This window comes from Solanum verrucosum, unplaced genomic scaffold, assembly GCF_900185275.1.
Source record: "Solanum verrucosum unplaced genomic scaffold, falcon-dt-bn FXZP01000049.1, whole genome shotgun sequence".
NCBI lineage: Eukaryota > Viridiplantae > Streptophyta > Magnoliopsida > Solanales > Solanaceae > Solanum > Solanum verrucosum.
The window spans coordinates 10,711,342-10,733,240 of record NW_026020221.1 but is presented as its reverse complement, the minus strand read 5'-3'; the positions used below and the strand labels follow the sequence as shown (position 1 = coordinate 10,733,240).

The following is a 21,899-nucleotide window of genomic DNA, read 5'->3' as shown; positions in this document are numbered from 1 at the left end:
CTACTCTTAGGAGCAAGGAGAAAAGTGCAATTACAACACAACTCTTTTATTTTTGTGTTATTGCGTTATTTCAATTTTATTTCTTATATTATTTGACTACGAGTATTAAATTTCAATTAATTAAAATATATGGATAAAATATTAATAATTCCTAATATTTGATGCGTCGGAGAAATTACTGAGTTGGCATTTAGAGTAGCGGAATTTATCTATTTCCTTTTAAACTTTTAAAATAATAATTATGTTAAATGTTTAACATCGGCTAATTTGAAGAATCAATATCATATATTTCAAATCAATTGAAAATTTAATGTGCTTAGTCGAATAATTTACTGAAATTGGAAAAGGACTAAAATGGTATTCACCCTTAAAGCTATGTACCTTTCAAATTTAAGCAGACCACATAAATCATCACTTTTAATTGATTAAAAAAACTATAGCTTATTTCTTTAGCAACTAATTATTAATGAAGAAGTTTTGAAACACTTGCATATCATTCAAGCAATGCATTATTATGAAAATGATATGTACATAAATTTGTAAAACTTTATTTTAAAAACAACTCTAGTCTAGTAAATAGGGAGGAAAAGTTTAGTGCAACTTAATTGACAATTAATTAATTAGAAATTACATTTTTGAAAATAGGTGCGTGTCATTATCAGTTAATTAAAATTTAGAAATAGAAGACCCCTCCATGTGCACACACGTAATTTCCTTAATTGAGTCCACTCTTTGTCACAATCGTTTTGATTATTTCATTAGCTTCTAATTACTTCTTCTTAATTCTTCTGCTAATTATATATTATTTAATAATGATTTTGATAGTCATGGTGATGACCATGATGCCGACATTTTAACAATAAAATAGATTTAAAAATATATATAAAGGTGCAAGTATTCTAACAATTATGTTTATTATAATCCTAAAATATACTGAAGAAATCAATTGGAAATCTCCAATCAAAGCAAGTTGCTAATTAATTAAAAGATGTATTTCTAAGAAAGGAATCATAAAGTTAATTTTGTGCTTATCCTTGGAATTTTTCTTTCGATTAGAGAGGTTTATGGAGGTATGATGGAGAAGTATTGGGTCGAGATAATTAGATAGGACATGAGTGTACATTATATCAAAAATGATCTTTAGCGGTAATTAATTAACGGTAATAGCTTAATGCTGCTAAATATGTATTTTTAGCATCAATTAACACTCTTTGTAAATGTCCCTAAAGCCTATACCGACATTGAATCCAATGACAATTAATTAATGCTGGTAAAAAGCTTTAGCACTCTTTGTTTATGAGTATATTTATTGCCGCTAAAAGCTAATTTTGTTGTAGTGCCACTTGCAACGTGCCGAGGACATGACTCTAGGTAAGAAGATATGGAGGGCGAGGATAAGAGTAGAAAGTTAGTAGGTAGTCAATCATTGTTTAATTTACTTTATCAATATTTGTGAAAGAATGAAAAAAGTCACACATTGATAGTTAATGAGATGAGTTGACTCCTTATAAGACTTGGACAATCCTCATCCCTTTGAGTTAGATTTTGGGGTGTGAGTTAGACCAATGATCTAATTTCACATGGTATCAGAGCAGGGCCCATCTCACCCAATGTTGGGTCCTCCAAAATCAAAATTGCCCACACACCAGATGCTAAGCACTGACTGTGATGTGAGGGTGTAAAGGAATGACAAAAATCCTACATTGATGGTTAATGAGATGAGTAGACTCCTTATAAGACTTGGGCAATCCTCCTCCCTTTGAGCTAGCTTTTGGGGTGTGAGTTAGGCTCAAGACCTAATTTCACAATATTTTTATTATTACTCACCTATTATCTTATTCTTTGATTTTAGTATTTCATTTGCTTCAGTTATCATATTATTTTGTGTTGTTACTATTTTCTTCTTTATTGTATTTGACATGACTTCTCCACTATTATATTTGCTTTTTTTTGTTACCTTTACTTGCGTCGAGGTTCAAAAAACAATTTCCAAATCTTTATTATGAGGTGATAATACGACTCTTGGATACATTGCACTTCAATTTAAGTGAAGTCATTAGTGACAATGATGAATATTAATGAGTGATAGTAGCTAAATTAAACTAGGCGTGGTCGATCAAATCAAATCAGCTCAAGTCTGATGGAACGTTCAACTACTATATATGCACACAATAAATCCAAGAACCATGACTGTATAGACATACACATGATTAACGTTGTCAATTCATAATCCATTTAGCTTCTACATATATTAGAATTAATGTTAAATTACTGTTTTATTAGTTAGGTGCTTGGATGGTAATGAAATTTATGAGAATATTTTAGTAAAATTATTTTTGTTTTTTAGGTCAACAAAATCACTTAACTTATGAAGATATCCTATCAAACACACTTTTATTTTTAAGACAATAAAGTCATCTAACTATAGTTTTTTGACTTAAAAATACAAGACATATATTTAACAATATAGCATATTAAAAACTTGATATTTGAATAGTAAAACTTATTTAACTCTTAATTATTTTCTTTTAACACCTTGTTGGACCTTGAAATCTCTTTGATAGCACTATTTACTCTGGATTGTAGAATATAATAACTATTTCTTTAAAAAAGATGAATGCTTTGGGGTACCAATTCAAAAGTGAGCTAAAATTCAAGTCATTTTATCTATTTAAAAATTACTAGTAATCTCATATTACATATTATTTTCTCTGCTTAACGAAAATAACAGATAAACATATTATTATTTGAAGTTGTTTATTCTACCCTTCTTGTTAGGTGATCAACAACGTGGAGTTTACACTTTTTTTCATGTTCTTGGTCATTCTTCCAAACATTCATCCCTTGCCTTATCCTTTAGCCTTCATAGTTACAAATCATCAAAAGATCATTAGAATAGGACGTAATTAGGCATTGAGGATACTAATTGTTGACCTAAATAAGCCTCAAATGAGTATAAATCTACCACTTATCATCTAGTAGCAACCTCTAGTTCCAAATTATGTGCCCCGTAGGATTGTCTTAAATAACTTAGTTAGTGGATCCACGAATAGAATATGATATAATACAGGGTTCTACCTTGGCAAGTAGGCTCTCTCTTCTCGATGTAGGAGTTATATCGGATTTCATATTATAACTCACATGGTCTATTGTCGGTTAAAGCTAATATCCCACAAAATGAACTAAGTTGTCCTCAAAGATTTTGTGAAGCTATCCTTATGATCTTAAGATGCATTGACCACGTTTATGATTTATGAAGTTTCTTTTAAGGTTTATCTATGATTAGCTTGGTTATTCACATCATGTTTTCGATTACGTCCCCTTACAATCATGTTTCATGTTTTCATGTATATCCCTCATACTTAGTACATTCCATGTACTAATGCGTACTTGTGCTTACATTGTCTAATAATGTGGGTGTGACGTTTCCTCTCCTTCCGCTCGTGGCTAGTTGGTGATCACTTGAAGTTCATAGAGTTGGTGAGTCCTCACATTCTGAGGACCATGTTGCCTTTACTTCATTTCCTATGTTTTAGTTTTTAGATATTGTACGTACATGTTACATCCCGACAATCTTTTTTATGTAAAATAATGGCTTGTTAAGATTATGGTATATTTTTCCTTTAATGTCAGACTCTTTTATTCATATGAGAATCTTTACTTTCGTCTATTATATTGTGTATATGAATGCCAAGTGGCTTGTGTAGAGCCTCTAGGGGTCTTATACGCCATGTCACGTCTAAGATGTACTTTGGATCGTGACACTTCCTTCCTAGCTTTCCCTTCTATCACACCAATCAATATCTTTTCAACTACCATCACTACTTCTGTTCCAACCTTGATTTCCAGTAAGCTTTGGATATCTTACCCGAAAACCCACCTTTTGGCCGCCTCTCTGTAACATCCGACAATTTAAAATGAATATGAAGAAGCTTGAAATTGGAAGTAGTCATTTTTGGAAAAAAATTCAGAATCTGGAAATTCGGCCAAGTGTGGAAATCAGTGAGTTTTTGGCCAACTTTGAACAGTCATAACTCCTAGCTCAGGATGATCCAGTAGTAGTTCCAGTTATGTTTGGAAATCCCTTGGAACGATCTTTCCAACGCCATCGAGTATGCTCGATTCCGAGTTCGTTTGAGCGAGTTATGCCCTTTGAAAGTTGGGCAGTTGGCAGGGAGTCCGTCCGAAAATTTAAGGGCATTTTGGTCTTTTCACAAATCATTTCTTTTGAGGTTATATTGTTGTGTTAGACTGATTGTGGATCATTTTTGTTCCATTTTAAAAGAGTAAGAGTTAGGGTTCTTGAGTGAAGAAGAGAAGAAGAGAGAAAGAAAAGAAGAAGAAGAAGAAGTGGGAGCTAGGGTTGTGGATGCAAGACGTTTTCTTCATCAAATTTCTTGGGGAATCTTAGTAAAGGTATGGGAGTTCTTTATCTAGGGCAAGCTATCACCCTAGAGCCAATTTCAAATGGTTTTCAACTTTTCCAAAGTTTGTGAAAAAGCCTAATTTCTACTCAAACTCATGGGTTCTTGCATGAAACGATTTCAAATGATAAGTTATGATATTATTGATGTTTATTTGATGTTTTAAGATGAAAAACTCCATGAATCCTTGTATTCTACAAAACCCCAAAATGTGTTTATGAAGTGGGTCTATTTCTATAAATTCAAAGTTGATGGAATTATGTGTAAAGAGAATTGTATTGATATCTCTTGTGTTGTTTAATGTTTATTCATGATTAATTGTTGATAATGGGTGAATTAAGGGTGGTAAGCCTTATGAGTGAAGTATTGGTGATTGCTTGGATTTTTGGTGATTTTGGCTATGGCTTTGAATTATGGTAAGAAAGCTTGAACTCTCTTTATTGAATTAATTGTTGTTGGTAGGTTGAATCCACCTTTGGTGGAAGTGTTATATATTGTTCTTGTGTGGTATTATTGTGAATTGTAGCCATGAAGGCATTGGGGAAGTTGTTGCATAATGTTGGAATATTGTATTATTGTGAATTGAGGCCATGAAGGGCATTATATGAGTGTTATTGTATTGTTATATTGTTATATATGAATGAGGCTATATGTAAAGTCCTATATGAAGCTATATGTAAAGTTTTATGTGAAGCTATATGTGAAGGTATGATGTGAATGAGTTTTATGTGAAGCTATATGTGAAGGTATGATGTGAATGAGTTTTATGTGAAGCTATATGTGAAGGTATGATGTGAATGAGTTTTATGTGAAGCTATATGTGAAGGTATGATGTGAATGAGTTTTATATGAAGATATATGTGAAGGTATGATGTGAATGAGTTTTATGTGAAGCTATATGTGAAGATATGATGTGAATGAGTTTTATATGAAGCTATATGTGAAGGTATGATGTGAATGAGTTTTATGTGAAGCTATATGTGAAGGTATGATGTGAATGAGTTTTATATGAAGCTATATGTGAAGGTATGATGTGAATGAGTTTTATGTGATCTTGTGATGATCCTATGTAAAGTGGATAGCATTGTGAGTTAAAGTATGATTTCTCATGATGCATATATGAAATGATGTTGGATTATGAAGTATCCTTAAATGAAAATGTTGTGACTTGGTTGGTAGACTAAAGTGTCCCTCCTTGTTACTTAAAGTCTTGAATGCATGAATGTGTGAAATGAGCAGAACTAAGAAATGGCGCCCTTTCTATAAATGCTAAAAGAGGAATTCTAGGCCAAGACTTGAATTGGCAAAACTAAGAAATGGTGCCCTTTCATAAGTCTAGCTTTCCTAAGTAAATGTAAAACCATGAAATCGGTAGACCTAATGGTGGTAGCCCTTCTCATGTGTGAAATGATGAACCTTGGACCGGCAGGCTTAAGGCACCCTTAATGAAAAATCGGTAGGCCTAAGGCACCCTTCCAGGGGGATTTAATGAGCTATCCTTATGAACCTTGATTGGCCATGACTAAGAAATGGGGCCTTTCTTGGGAAGAGGTACTATGAGTTGGTTGAACTAGAAAATGAACCTTCTCTAAGTACATATGTGATTGAATACTCTATGGGAAACAAGGCTAGCACTGAGTGGATGTGGTTAAGAAGGTGGCCTAGTTGAGTATGAGATTAGGCACAATGAACTTCCTTGGACATCCCCTAAACCATGTGCCTACATGGGTTGCTTACTAGTTCTACCTTTGGCAAGTAGAACAACCTCCACGGAGTAGGATAGACTCCGGATTCCATACCTAGCTAGTATGGTCTATGTCGGTTATGCCTATTCCCATCATGTGGGATGCGCACTCTAGTTATTGGATAGGTTCTACAACGTGTAGGTAGTAGTATGGGATGCTATCTACACATGGCACGAGTAGGCTTTGAAGATACTAAAGTGAGTTCCCTAAGTCTAACGACTATTATGTGAAAGTCCCCTTATGTGCTTTAATGTCTCCAAAAATGGTTTCTTAAAGAATGTTGGTCTATTGATGTTATGTTGTAAAGGAAATGTCCTTATCTAAGGTAATCTTGAGGAATACTTAAGTGTGCTTGAAGAGGTTGTATGGGCGGTCACTTCTTGTCTTACTCAAGTGTGTCTTAAGGTTATATTAGGTAGAGGTCCTATGGTAATGAAATGACATGTGTTCCTTTAAAGTTAAGCATGAGTTGTATATGAATATATGTTGAGTATGTATACGGTTGGCTATGGTTTTATATGTGAACATTGACTTAGTATGTTATATTGTAATGGTAAATTTCCTTATCTATGGTAACCCTTAGGAACACTTAGGTGTATATGAAGAGATTGTATGGGCGGTCACTTCATGTTTCACTTAAGTGTGGCTTTGGGTAACTTGAGATAGAGGTCAAGAAATGATGAAAAGGCTTACTTGTCAATTATGTTCATGTGTTGTACATTGATACTAGTTGTGCATGATGGCTTGTGATATGAAGCATGATAAGTGGTAAGATCACATTTGGTGGCCTTAGGATGATGCTTTAGTGTGGATGGTGGTATGGGACGCTATCCATACATTGCACAAAGTGTTGTCCAAGGGTTACTTGAGGTGGATGGTTTAAGGTGAAGGAATGGGTTATGTGTGGAGTATGTGCTAAAGTGGTTAATGACTTGTATGTTGGTTATGGTTGGATATTGTGACTCTTATACTTGTATTTTTTTTCATGAAGTTTTACCAAATGGCATAAAAGCATGTTTCTCCAATAAACGTCCCTTTTAGCATGTTTTTGCATGGCTTCCATACTTAATACTTAATTGTGCTAACCCCTTTCTTTCCCTTTTTGACTAAAGTGTAGGGATTTGGAGATGGTGACATGTCATGGCTATTTGATAAGTTTCTAAGTGTTGAAGATGAAGACTTGGTGAGTCCTCATATATTCGAGGACAATACCCCATATGTTCTTTTATGTCTTTTTAGTATTGTTTAAGTTGTGTATGGGATTGGTCCCGAATTTTGTACTCTAAAGTATTAGATGGTTTTGAGACATCATGTATAAAGTCTAGAAAGTCTTCCGCTTGCTATTGTTTTTTTTTAAATGAAATGTTTTCTTGGTAAAGAAAGTTTTTAATTCCTTATGGTTTTAGTGTCTATGCAATGAATGAATGCTAAGAGGCTTGTATTAGACCTCTTCGAGGTCGAGTACGCCGGTTACGACTAGGGGGTGATCCCGGGTCGTGACACTCTCAATTTCATGTTTTCATTGCATCAACTCCTAAATGTAGTACTCCCATGACTTATATCAATTGCATTCAGAGATTTCGTACCACTTTCCATGACATGCTTTGACAAAATCTCGAATTGAACCGTCAATTATGCTTTCATCACGCTCTCAGTTTTTCTTTTTTTTTTTTTCATTTTGATCATCCCCAATTGTGGAAGGGATACACGATCTCCAATAGTATGCCAAGCTCGATTGATTTTTGTCATATCATCAAGTAGCCTTGAAGGCACTACAACTGATTGCCTCACCATTCCCCCTTAAATGAGATGGTCAACAAGCCATTTGTTCACTGTATAAAGGCTTCTATAGAAGTATTGCAACAACAACCTATCTGGAATACCACAATTTGGGCATTGTAATAGTCACCTTTTAAAGCGTAGCCATGTTCATGAATGTGTTCTCAATTTACTTTTTTGAAATTTTGAATGGCTCCCTTAGTTTCACCATTTTTGAAGGGAGGGGGGGAGGGGGACCTTTCAAGAAATGCCTTGGTGAATTCATCCCATGAAGTGATGAAATTTGGCAGTAGCTCGATCAACCACTTTCTTGCTTCTTTCATCAAGAAAAAAAGGAACAGCCTCAACCACATTGATAATTGGAAATGCCTTGAACAGTGAAAGTCTCACACACATTCACAAAATTTTGAAGATGATCATGGGGTCTTCATGATCAAGACCTCCAAAAAGTCCTCTCATTTTGATCAGCAGCAATATTGGTTCAGTTACATTAAATAAAAAGGTAACCGAATTGCCTCAATTCTCTTGATAACATTGAGATTCTTGTCATTCATATCTCTGACATTATTATTTTGTCCATAATGACTAGCATCGTCAATTCCATCTTGACTCATGTTTCCACCTGCAAATGAACACAACAAAAACACCAAATAAGTAATCTACTACGAATAAATGAGTTCACAAACTAATTTCACAACTTGAATTATTAGCCATCACTCCCATGCAACGGTGTCATTTTTTACTACGCTCAAGTTATCCTCAAAATAAGTAAGAGAATAAGCGATCGTTACAATAAAACCCAACAAAGAGTCGGGGTTGAATCCCATATGGAGTTATATAGTGCAATGAGTTCAACTAGAAAATTAGGAAAACAACCAATTCTTTGTAGCAATTAGAAGAAAAGGGTGGATTATTCCATCAAATTTAATGAAAGGATTTAGATATCAATTTATCACTGTTAAACTAGGAACATGGATTATGCAAGTAAGAGACAATCTTGGGATGTGGGGGTTGGTATTGATGACAAATAGGGGTCAATGTGCGTTCTCAAAAGATACTAAGCAAATATGGATAAGCTGGGAAATGTTTAATGACACTACTCTTCTTTCAATCTCAAAGTATCATAGCATAAAGCCTCCTTACGGTCTCATTTATGCAAATCACAAATCAACCCACTACTTTACTGAAATCCATCTTTCGAGTAGATTTAGCAATCAAGATTAGTATACAATTACTCTCTTAAGTAAACTATAGAAATCAACCCTAAATTGCAAGCATCAAGCCATTTAACAACTTCTATTAATCCCTTTTGTGCATCAATCGAACATCTAGCCTAGGGTTAAGTTGGACACCTTAGCCCGTCAAATTAATTTCATGATAAATAGATTAAATCCACGAATCTACAACAATAAAACAGAGCAAGACACCAAACTCACTAAAATACATCAACACCCAACCCCATAATCACACCCCTAGACTTTGGGATTTTAGCCACACATCATAGAAAGAAAATAAATTATACCCATGATGTTTTTAGCCAATAATGTGTTGATAATAAGAAGAAATATTCAAGATCCACTTCAAATTCAACTCTCAAAATGTCAATTACAAGTAGGGTTGTTCATGGTTATGCTTAAAAAATCAAATCAAATCGCAATCCGAACCAAACCGATTAAAAAACTTATATTTGTTTTGGTTAGGTTTGGTTTTGAATTTTGAAGACCGATACTATTTGGTTTGGTTTTAATTTTACTATAAAACAACTGCAAAAATAACCAAACCGAACCGATAAATTATATATGTAAATTTTATAATTATTTATATGTAATTCATAAATAAAATATAATTTTGTTAAACTTTAATTGACGTAAGTCTTTAACTTTACCATTTTCTCAAGCTCATCACTTAAATTTTAGGCAAAACAATTACAATCCTAAGTCCAAGTCCATCAAAATTCATTACTTTAGTCTTTACCTACCCTACCCCACATAAGATAGTCATACTTTCTCTTAATTGAATCATTTTATTCGTGTAATAATAACTCTAGTATTGCTTTAATTGCTTAATTGAACCGATAGTAGCTTTCCTATGGATTATTCATGTACTAGGTGTTTGTGTCTATCGAGATAAGTATTTCCTAAAAGAGTTTATTACTTTCAAACCAAATAAACCAGAAAAACTAAACCAAATCGAGAATAATGAAACCAGCGATTATTTTTTTCATTTGGTTTGATTTGGTTTCCGAAATTTTAAAAAATGACTAGATTGGTTTGGTTTTGGTTTTAACCAATAACCAATTGATACGCTCAAATTACACCTCCCTAAAGAAGTATAAGCGATCGTTATCAAGCAAAGAACCCAACTTGTAGGTTGGGGTCGATCCCACGAGGAAAATGGTTTAGACTTTACTTTAACCAACAATTATATTCAATTAGCCAAAATACTTCCAGAAACAAGAAATAAAAAGGGGGGATTTGTGAAACAAATTGTAAGAATTCAGTAAGTAATCAATAATCAAAAGTCAATTTCGGTTGTTATCAAGATGAGAAAATTAACTAGGGTAAATGTGTTCCCATAAGCTCATAACGAAGTAATCCTAGTAATCGCAATCCTTTGCTAGTGTATTACATGCAAAGTGATAAGTTAGGTATCTCTAAATCCTTAATTCGGGATCTAGAGAATTTCACCCTGCACCTTGATCCGGCTACGTGTGTATAATTTACTAACCCTTACCTTTACCTTATATTAGACATCATAATCGATGTTTGGCTTAGTTATTACTTCGCACCAATCGACACTAGCCTATTAGATAGTATCACTCTAAATCTATGTTGATAATTCTTTTCTTGTTAATTACCTCCTTGGTCCGGCAAGTAGTAACAAGGCGAGTTCTAACGCGTGCACTCGTTAAAAAGACTTTTAAACGAAAGAATTATCAATGCATGCTAAACACTATTCAAGAATTACTTATCTACTATTCATACTTTGTTAATCGCTCATGGTTCCCACAACCCTAGTTGTGGATTTAGTTACCCATATTAGCAAGAACACAATTCATAATATTAGATGAATCAATCATGAACTTACGTAACGAGAATAATAAACCCAGAATTTCAACTTGAATTGCAAATCCAAAATCTTCAACACGAATGTAGGAAATCAATAATTGCTAGGGTTGCAACTTAATCTCCAAAGTCATAAAGTAAAAATAGAATAATAATGTCTAACCCCCAAAAACGAGGTTTACATGTCCTATTTATAGAAAACAAATCCTAAATTAAAAGGGAAACAAATTAAGGAAAGTTTGTTCAGGTACGCGTCTTCAATCCACGAGACTGACTTACGGACCGTCGATGGATCTACGGTCCGTAAGTCCCTTCCGTCAGCCAGGACTTAGAAAATATTTCCGCTTCCAAAAAATCAGCTTCTCTGAAGCAAACGATGGACTAGCAGTACAGACAGTAGATCGATCTACGGTCCGTCAATCCCCCTCCGTAGCTCCATACTTAGAATCTTCAAAAATCAGGTACTGGAACCCTCGCAGTATCATTCTACGGATCAACAGTACGGTCCGTAGATCAATCTACGGACCGTCAATGGACCCCGTGGTTCCACACTTGGTCAGATTTCCCTGATTTGTCCTCAATACCATGCCTGCTGATCTACGGTCATCACTTACGACCGTGGATGGACCTACGGTCCGTAGATCACCTTCGTGAATGCCCTGTTTCTGCATTTCTTTCAGCTATCTCTATACTTCCGCGCTTGAACATCTTTCCTGCAAAACATGATAAAAACACATAAAAACCAATATAAAAAGGCCCTAGACACACACAACTTGTAAGTGAAATGTATTATAAATACCGTAAACTCACGGTATATCAATACCCTCAACTTAAATTCGTTGTCTGTCCTCAAGCGACGCACTACAACTCTAAACGACACTTGTATAGAAGCAAACATTTTCAAACCCAAGCAATCACATGGCTCTCTACCCTCCTCATTGTTCGGGTGCACATTCGTTCTCTTAGACTCGACAAGCCAATTTATGTGGATCACACCATGACACAGATTGACCAACTGACACACAACATACACCTTCTCACTATCACCAAAGTACCAACTTTCCGACAATGTAACTAGTGCTCTTACTTCAAACGAAATCCCCTTTTCCCAAGAATGAATGACATTCATGGTACAAGGATTTATTCAACACTCACGCTCAGAAGTAATTTCAAATACAGTTAGTGCTCAATGCCATAAGCTTGCCCTTATTTTTACTGCTTAGACTTTCCAAAATAGACTCTAGGATCACTATAGGACTTTCTTGGCTTGTAACGTAGGCTCATGGTCAGGTGTGGTACATTTGGGTACTGCTTGGTGACTTTCTGCCCTCCTTGACATTACACTCGGCTTACAACCTCTTTTTGCCCTATTTTTGTCATCCTATCATTTTACTTGCTTTCCCTTAATTTTCTTCAACCCCGAATGTGACTTCAGACTTTGTAGCTTTTTTTAATTTTTTTTTGTTTTTTCTTTTAGCTTTCAACAAGTCACATCCCTGTTTCACATCACTCTTTTCATACCCATTTTTCTTTCAGTTCCCCTCTTTCATAGCCACCCTCAACTTATGGATTTTCCATTAGTTGAGGTACACAATACCCGATGTCAGGTCAGGGCCAAGATTGAAGTTACTTTTTTTTACATTAGCCACCCTCAACTTAGGCTTTTGGCCTAAGTCGAAGTGCACATGTCCAAGGAGGGAACGGGGCCAACATAGTAGATTATGGGAAAGTGAGTTCAGGGTTTAGAAAGAAATGGTTTAATTTTAGGCTCAAATTATTTGGATCAAAGGGAGCATTATTCATTTGGTTGGATCCTTCTTTTAGGCGATTTGTGGATTTTTCAGAACAATGCCCTATGATCACTTCCTAACCTCTAGATTGAATTGTCTTAGCAGGACTAACTGATAACGTTCAAATATACTTCTTGAAAAGAAATATAAACGATCGTATGCAATATATTTACCCAACTATGAGTCGAGGTCGATCCCACAGAGAATATGGAAGAATATTGTCAATAGTAAATATTTAACTCGATAGTCGTTATAAAAATGGGGGATTTAAATTGAAATAAAATAAAATAAAAAAAATAAAAAAATAGCTTTGAACTAAGTATTTATTTATATTCAGATTATGAAAAGTAACTAGGAATGTGTTCCCCATAAGCTCATAACGCAGTAATTCTAATAATAGTAATCCTTTTCTAGTGTATTACATGCAAAGTGATAAGTTAGGTATCTCTAAATCCTTGGTCCGGCATCTAGAGAATTTCACCCCGCACCTTGGTCCGGCTACGTGTATATAATTTACTAACCCTTACCTTTACCTCATATTAGACATCATAATCGATGTTTGGCTTAGTTATTACTTCGCACCAATCGACACTAGCCTATTAGATAGTATCACACTAAATCTATGTTGATAATTCTTTTCTTGTTAATTACCTCCTTGGTCCGGCAAGTAGTAACAAGGCGAGTTCTAACGTTGGCCACCGTTAAAAAGACTTCTAAACGAAAGAATTATCAATGCATGCAAAATACTAGTCAAGAATTGCTTATTTACTATTCATACTTTGTTAATCGCTCATGGTTCCCACAACCCTAGTTATGAAAGTTAGCTACTCATTATCTCAAAAACACAATCAAAATTTATTAAAATAAATATGCTTGTGTTAATCATAAAAAGTTAAGAACAATAGCTAAACTATCTTTTATTAATCACGAATACAAATAAATAATAAAGGAGAAGAAAGAATAAACCATAATTCTCTGGCCTCCACGGCGGCTCTTCCAAAGTTCCTAAGCTAGAAGAAAATTTATATTGTGTCTTGTATCTTGGTTCTTGGCTCCCCTCTCCAAATAATAATTTCTATGCACTATTTATAGATGTAGGAAACCCTAAATAAAATAATTGAGTCCAAATTAAATTAGGAATCCAAAACCAAAAGGAATTGGATTCCTTTTTCTTTTTCGCCGCGTGAACAGTAATACCGCCGCCTCAACTTAGTTCTGCACCATTCACTTGCTGCCACGTGGCAGCAGCAAGAAGCAAGTGTAAAATTGAATTTCCACAATTTGCAGCCGCCATTTCCTTTTATATATAAATATATTATTTTATTAAGTTTAATCCATTAAGCTGTCTGCTTGATTTCCTTTTTCAACCTTTCATCTTTAATTCGTTTTAGCTTCAAACTTCTCCAATTTTCCACCAATTTAATCCTACAAATAAAATACCAAATTTAGCATAATCCATCAAATTAATGCTCAAAAAGGACAAATATAAATAATAAATGTGAGGAAATAATGATTAAAAATATGTATTTTTAGCCTCACATCACTAACCAGACAAGTTCTAGCTTTGCACAAAAACTATTTGAACACTCAACGATTCTCACACACTCTTGGCACATAGTTCCATCATCAGGTTATTAGATTACCCAGTTCAAGTTTCAGCTTAAGTCATGCTATCAAGTTGGTTCATGATTATGTCATACTCAGAGCGAGCACATTCAACTAATCGTAGCCTACCAATTCTAACATACGTCCCATAATCTGGGGGGTATCATAAACCATCATGCTTCTACACTTACGATCCTAAGACATGCCGGTTCAACAAAAATTAAACAGTCCCTTGGGGAAAAAGAACACAGACAAGAAAACCCCAAGAGAGGATTCATGAGTTGGGTTATTCAGATTTCACCCTATCACTCACAATCCATTTACCCACCCCCAACAAAAATAGATGCAGTTGTCCCCAATGCATACATAAACATTAAAAGAAAATGGATTGGGTAAAGCAAACCTGTGGCGCAAAGCGCCGACGAATCATTAACAAGCAGGGGGGTTCGGTTTCCTGGAACCCGCTGGAACAACAGTGGGGGAACCCTCAGTAGTGCCCACATCAACAATCATAGCACCATCAGTAGTGCTCTCTAGAAATCTCTCCGCACCATCAGTGGTACTTACCACGTCCCTCAAAATAGGCTGAACCTCTGCAACTGGGGCAGAGCTTGATGCCCCTGCAACTCTCTCACGCACCCTCTGCTGGCGTAACTCTTCATCTACAATTGAAGCCCTCCTAGCCTCCTTCTCCTGCCGACGCTATCTCTTGTGAGCTTTCTCTTCCTCCGTGCGATGAGAACAGTGCCGCTTGCCTTTGGCATGTGTCGGTGCAGGTCCCTCCTCGGTGGTCCCACTGAATAGAGCATCTAGCACTGTATCATCAGCCAGTGCAGTAGGAGCAACCTGAGTCTCAATTGAAGGTGCAACAATAATGACATCAACGTCAGTCCGGAGGCTGGCTACGTCAGCCTGCATAACAGATAGGTCTATGGCCGGAGCTGATCGCTCGAGGACTCGCAACTCAAAGGCATCAAGACGCTTATTAACAGCCTGAACCTTCTGGTCCATTATCCCCTCCATCCTACGCTCCATCCTAGCCTCAGACTCGGCTATCGACTTTTGCATCCACGGCTGGATGTGATGCAGCAGTGTGGCCATCTCCGCCTCTAACTTCTGTACTCTGGCAATCGGGACAACAGTAGCTCCTAACTATGGTGTGGACCGGGAAGAGCTAGGAGCCATACTAGCTGGCTGAGATGAGGAGCTCGGGACAGTGTCGGTGTGGTATGGGATCATGAAGTCACCGCCCTGTGCCTGCCCCACTGTGTCTGCAAGATCGGTACCCAATAGAGGTACCTCAATCTGGGGCTCTCTGCGAGGTGCTGCCACATTTGCCTCATCTCGAATAAGGCCAATGTCTAATGCCCCTGTAGGGTGGACTAACCTGTCACAATGCCAGATCGACACTCTAGAGTCCCTGCACAAATGAAAAATTAGACATGGGAAGGGGTAAGTAGTGGAGATTCTGAAAGCCCTCTCGTGAATTTCTGCCAGCAGCATGCGGACATAGTCGATCTCCACTCCTGCTACCAATGCTGCAACCATGACCGCTCTGTCCCAAGTTACTTGATTATCAGCTTTTGCAGGAGACACTCTGTTATGCACCAGCAGCCAGAAGAACTTGGCCACAAAATTTAGTGTGGCCTTCCGGATGCCCAACCGTGGAACGGCGACCCATTTTGCACGCTCGCCATCTGCATCAATGTACCTAGCCAACCATAGTAGAACAGCCTCTCGCTGCTCAGCATTCCTCTGGAAAGTGCCACTCCGCACGATGTCCCATATGTAGTCAAACTCAGCTGTGTTGAGAGACCAAGAGTGACCCGTAGTAGGACCATAGAGAAAGCGTCTGATCGTGGCAGGTGATATGTCCACCGGGCAACCTCGAACCAAAGTGGAAGTGAGCGGATCCTGCACTAGTGGCTTTGACCGCTTGGAAATGGAACCGCGGAGAGTGGCAGCATAGGAAGCATAGAACTCCCGCACAATCTCCTCGCTGTACGTCCCTGGGTCTCGAGCCATCCAGTCACACTTGTGAAGGTTGAACAGCCGGTGAATGTCTGGAACAGTATGCAGGTTCCCCGCGAGGACTCTGCGCTCCTCTGTATTTAGTCGGTCCATCTTTTGTTTGTCGTTGACCATCTTAGCATCCCGATAAATTTGCCATGGACCCTCTACATACCAACTATTTAGCTTGCCTGCTACAGGAGTGGGGTCATCATTCCGTGGTACAGGTATGGACTCTGAGCTATTTGCCTCATCAGACGAGGCTGCTTGGTCATTCTCTCCAGACCCTATGGATGATTTGGCATTGGATCCTGTAGCATGGGCAGACTCAGAGCCTGAAGCATGGGTAGAATCGGACCCGAACATAGACCCCTCTGAGCTAGAAGCAGCCCCAGTTGGTGACCTGATCAGTGTGTGCTCCTCATTAGACTGGGAGACAGTGACTATGTCGGGAAACACCTTCCGGGGGGTGCCTCTGGGTGCAGCGCGAAAAGTCCTAGGGTTGAGAGGCACATATGTTGGATCAGTGTTGGCGTCTGTGTCCTCATCAATTAACCGGAAACTAGGGGCAACATATTTGGACTTGCCTCTCTTTGAGTAGGTGACCATTTTCTTGGGTGCCATTGTACCTGTGGGAGCGATATTAGTGCCAAAACTAACCATACGCAGCAAAAAAAAACTTTTAGGATTGGTAACGACCCTCAACTAAGTCCACAGAAAAATATTCAGACAGATGCTTTAGTGGTCATCCACGGAGGAGACCTACGGTCCGTAGACTGATCTATGGTTCGTGGATCTCTTCTGTGGATCAGGGGGCCTGTCATATGGGTCGCAGATGGAAACCACAGAAGTGCAGAACGGTCCGTAGATGGACCTACGGACCGTAGTCCACCTCCGTGGTTTCACACTTGGTGAAATTTTTCATGTGCATCCATTTACGAACCCCATCTACGGTCCGTAGATGGATCTACATTCCGTAGACGAGGTATCGTGGATGCCATCTGTGCCAGGTATCACACATTTTTTTTGCCTTAGTTTTCAACATTAACACAATCTCATCATGCATTTACAACATTAAATTATGCTAGTTCTTCATTCTTAAGATTCCGACCGATTATTATACCAAACAATTTAGACTAGTTGTGGAACCCTAAGTCGAAACTAGCATATAGTTTTTACGATCACATACAATAATGCTACACAATCACTATCTATCGTTCCAAGGGCATTGTAATTTTCAAGTTTATCATGCAATTTCATCTAACAATTACCCAAGGTCAAGACCCAACTCCCGACTTTCTATATTCAATCTATGAATCACAATTCAAAGTGAAGGGAAAGTCTATTACCTTACAAACAACAAGGAGTGGGGTGATTGCGTGATGATACTAAGCTTAGCAAGACCAAGGAGTCACCTCTTCGTTACTGACCAAACACCGGACCCTTTTTGTTAGATTATGGGATGTGTTGTATTTGAAATGGAAGGGAAGTTGGGGAATTATGGAAGGAATGATATGATGTAGGAGTTATGGAGTGATTTAGGGAGGTTAGGGAATGTTAGAAATGGTTTTGGGAGTAATGGAGGGAAGGGGAATGGTTTAAAACAAATGGGGGTTTCAAAATGGGGGAATCCGGGTCGGGTCAGACAGCCTGAGGTCTGGACTCACGAGACCCCGTCTACGGTCCGTGAGTCGGTCTACGGTCCGTAGATCAGGACCGTAGATCACTGATACAAATTTAGAAACTTACCTGGGATTTACGGGCACCATTTACGGTCTGTTGATGAATCGACAGACCGTTGATTGTGTCCGTAGACTTCTGCACCAGACCATTTTCTGCAAAATTTTCGTGGTGTACCTGCACATGTAGCAACCAATAGGCTATTCTTTTTACATTTTCTGGACACTTTTTAGACATGGACCCTATTCTAATTCTAGCCAACACTAAAATTTGATACATGAAATAAATTGAACAACGCAAACTATTAGAGAAAAAAGAAAACTATATCCTATCGTTGGCTAGATTGTACATCTTGGGTTGCCTCCCAAGCAGCGCTTGATTTAACGTCGCGGCACGACGTAGGCCTCTTGATTACTCAGACTTCATCAAGATTGTAGGCCTCAATCACTTCTTGCATGGTTTCAGCATTTCCCAAATAGATCTTGATCCTTTGCTCGTTTACCATGAACCTTGTTCCGTCTTTTTTTTCCAGCTCAACCGCCCCATGGGGGAACAATTTTGTGAGAAAAAAAAGTCCGGTCCATTTGGACTTAAGTTTGCCTGGAAATAAGCGCAACCTAGAGTTGAATAGAAACACAAGATCACCAACCACAAATTCTCGCTTTTCAATTCTTTGATCATGATACCTCTTCATCTTCTCTTTGTACAAGGCTGAACTTTCATAAGCTTTTAGGCGAAACTCATCAAGTGCATTCAAGTCATCCATTCTTTGATTAGATGCGGCGCCCCAATCCAAATTTAATTTCTTCATTGCCCACATCGCCTTATGCTCTAGTTCTACTGGTAAATGACAAGACTTCCCATATACAAGTTGGTAGGGAGACATACCTATGGGGGTCTTGTATGCAGTGCGGTATGCCCATAGAGCATCGTCAAGCTTCTTTGACCAATCCGTTCTATTGGCATTCACAGTCTTCGCCAATATCTATTTGATCTCTCTGTTGGATACTTCAACTTGACCACTAGTCTGTGGATGGTAAGGGGTGGCCACATTGTGGCGGACACCATATCTCTCAAGTAGTACCTTGAACAACTTATTGCAAAAGTGTGAACCTCCATTGCTAATAATAGCCCTCGATGTACCAAATCTGGAGAAGATGTTCTTTTTCAAGAAACCGGTGACACTTTTACCTTCATTGTTGGAGAGCGCAACTGCTTCCACCCATTTCGATACATAGTCAACCGCAACAAGAATATACTTCATCCCATATAAACTCACGAATGGACCCATGAAATCTATGCCCCGTACATCGAACAACTCTATCACCAATATAGGATTCATAGGGAGCTCTTGCCTCTTTGAAATCCCTAATTCTCTTTGGCAACGATCACAAGACTTGGCGAAATCATGAGCATCTTGGTGAATGGTAGGCCAGTAGTATCCACACTGCAAAATCTTATGTGCAGTCTGAATACCACTATGATGCCCACCAACAGGCGATGAATGGCATGCTTCAAGTACACTCAACATCTCAACCTCGGGCACGCAGCGACGAATAATCCCATCAGCACAACTACGATACAAATAAGGTTCATCCCAAAAGAATTTCTTCTCATCATGCATAAACTTTTTCTTTTGGTGAAAAGACAAATCGGGAGGCACAATATCGCTTGCCAAATAATTAGCAAAGTCCGCGAACCAAGGAATCAGATCATAAGAAGCAGCCAATACCTGTTCATCTAGAAAAACATCATTAATTTTGGCCCTTTCTCCAAGCTTTAGCATAGCCTCTTCCTCTAATCTGGACAAGTGATCGGTAACTTGATTTTCGGTTCCCTTTCTATCTTTTACCACAAAATCAAACTCTTGCAGCAACAGTACCCATCTAATCAATCTTGGTTTTGCATCTTTTTTCGCCATGAAATACCTCAATGCAGAGTGGCCAGTATGCACTATGACCTTAGTACCAAGCAAGTAGGAACGAAATTTCTCGAATGCAAAAACCACCGCAAGGAGTTCTTGTTCGGTTACAGTATAATTCTTCTGGGCCACATTTAGAGCTTTGCTAGCATAGTAAATAGGGTGAAGAATTTTCTCTCGCCTTTGACCCAATACTACACCAAGCGCCACTCCACTCGCATCGCACATTACCTCAAACGGTTGTCCCCAATCTGGTGAAATAATGATAGGTGTTGTAACCAACTTCTCCTTCAGCTCTCCAAATGCTCTAAGACAAGCATCATCAAAATAGAAGATGGGAACCTTAAAATCAACCTCACAGTCAAGAATCACAAAATCTGCTGGAAAAATGAAAGACTCCACTTTCACTAGCACATCATGGAGTACACAATGGGCCTTTTCACAGTTCGATCGGCCATTAGTAACCGCATTGCAGTGGACTTTGGGTCCCCTAGACCCAACTTCTTGTAAATAGACAAGGGCATGAGGTTGATGCTAGCACCAAGATCACACAATGCCTTAGCAAAGTGTCACAACCCTATAGTACATGGGATCGTGAAAGCACCAGGGTCTTCCTTCTTCTGCACAAGAGATCTTGTAGCAATAGCGCTACAATGCTGCAATCTATCATCATCTTCAAAACTCACAGACCTTTCATTTGTCACCATATCTTTCATAAACTTCGCATACCCAGACATTTGTTCCAAGGCTTCTATCAAAGGAACATTGATAGAGAGTTGCTTCAACATAGTAATAAACCTGCGATATTTACCATCCTCAGTCTTCTTTGCTAACCTCTGTGGAAAAGGTGGTGGAGGTCTAGGTATGGGGACCACTTTCTGAGATATCTCCACTTCTTGCTCTATTGATTTCTCCGACTCTGGTCTAACCACTATCACATCATCTTCTTTTCTAATCTCAACTTCCACCAAGGACGACCTAGGTGGATCTATGGTTTGTTTACCCCCTCGAGTAGTAATTGCCATACAATGACCATCATTCTTTGGATTCTAGATGGTGTTGTTAGGAAGAGTGCCAGGTTGACGTGGGTTCACTGCAGTAGACAACTGAGTCATCTGCTGCTCTAGATGCTTTATTGACACTGCATGGGCATCAACCTTTTGTCCAATACCAGACAAGTCGCTTCTCATCTCCTTCACATTCTCATCAGTTGCATCAAACCTTCTCATCATCTTCTGCATCATATCTTCAATACGTGCCATATTACCTCCAGTTTCCCTAGCACCATATTTCTGATTTTGAGGGGGAACATAAGGTCCAACCCGATCGTTTCTGTTGCCATAGTTGTTCCTGTTGTAGTTGTTGTCGCGATTGAAGTTCCCATCCCGAACATAGTGACCTTCTCAGTTGTAATTTCCATAGTTCCGACCTTGGATTCCTTGACCTTGGCGCCAATTTTCCGTGTTGGATCCTTGGGCATTTGGTCGGAAACCCCCCGTCTGATCATTTACAGCATAAGCATCTTCTTCATAGTAGCACTCTTCCACTGGTTGTGGAGTTCTAGTTAAATAATTCACAGCATTTACCTTTTCTGGTCCTCCGCTCACATGCTTCAATACCAACCCCAACTCGGTCCTTATCTGGGCCATCTCTTCACGAATGACATCTGCAGAGTTGTTATTTGTACTATGAATGGCAAATGTGTTTCTCCCAGTATCTGACCTCCGAGTGCTTCATGCTTTATTGTTGCGAGAGATTCTCTCCAGTTTTTCAGCAATCTGTGCATATGTACAATCACCATATGAACCTCCGGGAATAGTGTCAAGTACTGCTTTATTGCTATCATCCTGTCCTCGATAAAAATACTCCTTTAGTGACTC

The 21,899-nt window shown here is 38.2% G+C and overlaps 1 protein-coding gene and 1 pseudogene across 1 annotated transcript in view; one reads left to right on the top strand and one right to left on the bottom strand.

The window, feature by feature from the left end:
• Positions 1 to 19,335, bottom strand: part of LOC125831539 (uncharacterized) — a 113,302-nt pseudogene extending 93,967 nt beyond the window's left edge.
• The window catches only part of LOC125831174 (ethanolamine-phosphate cytidylyltransferase-like), a 912,135-nt gene that overhangs the window by 157,971 nt on the left and 732,265 nt on the right, over positions 1 to 21,899 (top strand). The window lies entirely within an intron of this gene.